The sequence below is a fragment of the Pristiophorus japonicus genome, chromosome 1 (assembly GCF_044704955.1).
Source record: "Pristiophorus japonicus isolate sPriJap1 chromosome 1, sPriJap1.hap1, whole genome shotgun sequence".
Lineage (NCBI taxonomy): Eukaryota > Metazoa > Chordata > Chondrichthyes > Pristiophoridae > Pristiophorus > Pristiophorus japonicus.
Window position 1 is genome coordinate 443,754,780 of NC_091977.1, and position 4,924 is coordinate 443,759,703.

Sequence of the window (4,924 nt, forward strand, 5' to 3'; positions counted from 1 at the left end):
GTGTGGCCTCACCAAGGCTCTGTACAACTGCAGTAAGACTTCCCTGCTCTTATACTCAAATTCTCTAGCTGTGAAGGCCAACATGCCATTTGTCTGCTGTACCTGCCTGCCAAACTTCAATGACTGATGTACCATGACACCCAGGTCTCGTTGCACCTCCCCTTTTCCTAATCTGTCACCATTCAGATAATATTCTGTCTTCCTGTTTTTGCCACCAAAGTGGATAACCTCACATTTATCAACACTATACTGCATCTGCCATGCATTTGCCCACCCACCTTACCTGTCCAATTCACCCTGAAGCCTCTTAGCATCCCCCTCACAGCTCACACTGCCACCCAGCTTAGTGTCATCTGCAAACTTGGAGATATTACATTCAATTCCTTCATCTAAATCGTTGATGTATATTGTAAATAGCTGCGGTCCCAGCTCTAAACCCTGCGGCACCCCACTGGTCACAGCCTGCCATTCTGAAAATGACCTGTTTATTCCGCCTCTCTGCTTCCTGTCTGCCAACCAGTTCTCTATCCACGTCAGTACATTACCCCCAATACTATGTGCTTCAATTTTGCACACTAATCTCTTATGTGGGACCTTGTCAAAAGTATTTTTAATGTCCAAATACACCACATCCCCTGGTTCTCCCTTGTCCACTCTACCAGTTACATCCTCAAAAGATTCTTGGAGATTTGTCAAGCATGATTTCCCTTTCATAAATCCATGCTGACTTGGACCGATCCTGTCACTGCTTTCCAAATGCGCTGCTATTTCATCTTTAATAATTGATTCCAACATTTACCCCACCACCGATGTCAGGCTAACCGATCTATAATTCCCTGTTTTCTCTCTCCCTCCTTTTTAAAAAAATGGGGTTACATTAGCTACCCTCCAGTCCATAGCAACTGATCCAGAGTCAGTAGAATGTTGGAAAATGATTACCAATGCATCTACTATTTCGAGGGCCACTTCCTTGAACACTCCAGGATGCAGACTATCAGGCCCTGGGAATTTATTGACCTTCAATCCCCTGAATTTCCCTAACAAAATTTCCTGACTAATAAGGATTTCCTTCAGTTCCTCCTTCTCACTAGACCCTCAAACCCCTAGTATTTCCGGAAGGTTATTTGTGGCTTCCTTTGTCAATCAGATCCAAATTATTTGTTCAATTAGTCTGCCATTTCTTTGTTCCCCATTATAAATTCACCTGATTCTGACTGCAAGGGACCTACGTTGGTCTTCACTAATCTTTTTCACTTCACCTATCTGTAGAAGCTTTTGCAGTCAGTTTTTATGTTCCCTGCAAGCTTCCTCTCATATTTTATTTTCCCCCTCCTAATTAAACCCTTTGTCCTCCTCTGCTGAATTCTACATTTTTCCCAGTCATCAGATTTGCTGCTTTTTCTGGCCAATTTATATGCCTCTTTCTTGGATTTAGCACTATCCCTAATTTCCCTTCTTAGACACGGTTGAGCTGCCTTCCTCATTTTATTTTTAGTCCAGACAGGGATGTACAATTGTTGAAGTTCATCCATGTAATCTATAAATGTCTGCCATTGCCTATCCACCGTCAACCCTTTAAGTATCATTCACCAGTCTCTTCTAGCTAATTCACATCTCATAGCATCGAAATTACTTTTCCTTAATTTCAGGACCCTAGTCTCTGAATTAACTGTCACTCTCCATCTTAATAGAGAATTCTACCATATTATGGTCACTCTTCCCCAAGGGGCATCGCACAGCAAGATTGCTAATTAGTCCTTTCTCATTAGTCCTTTCTCATTACACATCACCCTGTCTAGGACGGCCAGCCCTCGACATATTGGTCTAGAAAACCGTCCCTAATACACTCCAGGAATTCCTCCACCACCGTATTGCTACCAGTTTGGTTTGCCCAATCTATATGTAGATTACAGTCGCTCATGATAACTGCTGTACCTTTATTACACGCATCCCTAATTTCTTGTTTGATGCTGTCCCCAACCTCACTACTACTGTTTGGTGGTCTGTACACAACTCCCACGAGCATTTTCTGCCCTTTGTTATTCCGCAGCTCCACCCATACAGATTCCACATCATCCAAGCTAATGTCCTTCCTTACTATTGCGTTAATTTTTTCTTTAACTAGCAACGCTATCCCACCTCCTTTTCTTTTCTGTCTATCCTTCCTGAATGTTGAATACCCCTGGATGTTGAGTTCCCAGCCTTGGTCACCCTGGAGCCATATCTCCGTGATGCCAATTGGGTCATATTTGTTAATTGCTGCCTGCGCAGTTAACTCGTCCACCTTATTACGAATACTCCTCGCATTGAGGCACAGAGTCTTCAGGCTTGTCTTTTTCACACACTTTGCCACTTTAGAATTTTGCTGTAATATGCCCTTTTTTGATTTTTGCCTTGCGTTTCTCTGCCCTCCACTTTTACTTTTCTTCTTTCTATCTTTTGATTCTGCCCCCAATCTACTTCCCTCTGTCTCCCTTCATAGGTTCCCATCCCCCTGCCATATTAGTTTAACCCCTCCCCAACAGCACTAGTAAACACTCCCCCCAAGACATTGGTTCCAGTCCTGCCCAGGTGCAGATTGTCCGGTTTGTACTTGTCCCACCTCCCCCAGAACCAGTTCCAATGTCCCAGGGATTTGAATCCCTCCCTTCTGCACCACTCCTCAAGCCACGCATTCATCTTAGCTATCCTGCAATTGCTATTCTGACTAGCATGTGGCACTGGTAACAATCCTGAGATTACTACCTTTGAGGTCCTTTTTTTTAATTTAACTCCTAGCTCCCTAAATTCAGCTTGTAGGACCTCATCCCATTTTTTACCTATAGCGTTGGTACCTATATGCACCACGACAACTTGCTGTTGACCCTCCCCCTCCAAAATGTGCTGCAGCCACTCCAAGACATCCTTGACCCTTGCACCAGGGAGGCAACATACCATCCTGGAGTCTCGATTGCGGCCGCAGAAACATCTATCTCTTCCCCTTACAATAGAATCCCCTACCACTATAGCTCTCCCACTCTTTTTCCTGCCCTCCTGTGCAGCAGAGCCACCCATGGTGCCATGAACTTGTGGGTGGCTTTGCTGCACAGGAGGGCAGGAAAAAGATTCTATCTGCGCCGTGGATCTTGATGACTGGTGTGCAATGCTGTGTGGCAGGGTCAGGTTGGTGGAGGACCTTTGTCTTATGGATGTTTAGTGTAAGGCCCATGCTTTCGTATGCCTCAGTGAGGATATTGACTAAGGCTTGGAGTTCAGTCTCTGAATGTACGCAGATGCAAGCGTGGTCCTCGTACTGTAGTTCAACGACAGAGGTTGGGACGGTCTTGGATCTGGCCTGGAGATGACAAAGGTTGAACAGATTCCCACTGGTTCTGTAGTTTAGTTCCACTCCAGTGGGGAGCTTGTTGTGTGTGCGGTGAAGCATTGCAGCGAGGAAGATCAAGAAGAGCGTTGGCGCGATGACGCAACCCTGCTTGACCTCGGTCCGGATGTAGATTGGGTCTGTGATAGATCTGTTGGTCAGGACCACAGCTTTAATGTCATCGTGGAACAGGCGGAGGATGCTGACAAACTTTTGGGGCTGCTGAATTAGAGGCGGATGCTCCATAGTCCCTCGTGGTTGACAGTGTCAAAGGCCTTTGTAAGATGAAAGAAGGCCATGTACAAGGGTTGGTGCTGTTCCCTGCATTTTTCTTGCATCTGTCACGCTGTAAAGATCATGTCTGTTGTATCCCGTAGTGGACGAAATGCGCACTGTGACTCTGGAGAAGTTCCTCAGCCACAGGGAGAAGACGGTTGAGGAGGACTCTAGCGACGACTTTCCCAGTGGCTGATAACAGGGAGATTCCTCTGTTGTTGCCACAGTTGGACTTGTCTCCTTTTTTAAAGATGGTCACGATTACTGCATCTCTGAGATCTCCTGGCATGCTCTCCTCCTTCCAGAGAAGAGAGATGAGGTCAAGCATTCGTGCCAATAGCCTATCTCCGCCATACTTTAGTCCCTCAGCAGGGATGTCATCCACTCCCATTGCCTTGTTGTTCTTGAGTTGGCGGATGGCCTTTTCTACCTCATGCAGGACACTCGATTCAAAGGCAGAGTCTCAGTTAAGGAAATCTTCAAAGTGCACCTTCCAGCGGGTACTGACTGCCTCAGTATCCTTGATGAGTGTCTCCCCGTTCTTGGCCAGCAGTGGGGTGGGGCCTTGGGTGCTTGGGCCGTAGGTGGTCTTGACTGCGGTGAAGAATCCTCGCACATCATGGCTGTCGGCCAGCTGCTGAATCTCCTGAGCTTTCTCCACCCACCATCTATTCTTTAGGTCGCGGGTTTTTTGTTGGACTTCGGCCTTAAGCTGTCTGTAAGCTGCTTTGCTGCTCCCGAGTTGGGTTGCTGTTTTAGGTTCAGAAATGCCCTGCACTTGCGATTTATTAGCTCCTGGATCTCCATTCCTTACATTCATTCCATCACTCTCACTCAAACTTCTCTGCTTTCCCTTCTTGCAGGAGAGGAGTTCCCACAACAATAGGGAGAGGCGCAGAATTGGAGGTGGCCCTCCAGTCTTCACTCCATTGACTCCAGCAGAGGAGGAAGCCCTAGAGGTCTCTGGAGTTGCAGAGCTGCTGGTATTGGGAGACAGAGAGAAAGGGGCACATCCCAGCAACCTGGTGACAGAATCACATCTCATAACGTCACATGGCATACAACAGTCACTCATATGGTGGCTCATGTCACCAGCCAGCGAAATGTCATCATGTGCATAATGGTTACGTTACCCATTCTTATTATAACACTTCTAATTCATCTCTTTACTCTCTCACAGGTTCATCAACTGTCCCCACCACTGTCCAGCTGGAGGAGGAAGACGACTCCTCAGAGGCAACTCCAGCCTCTGAAAGGGCACCGTCAGCAGACAAAAACACAGCCAGC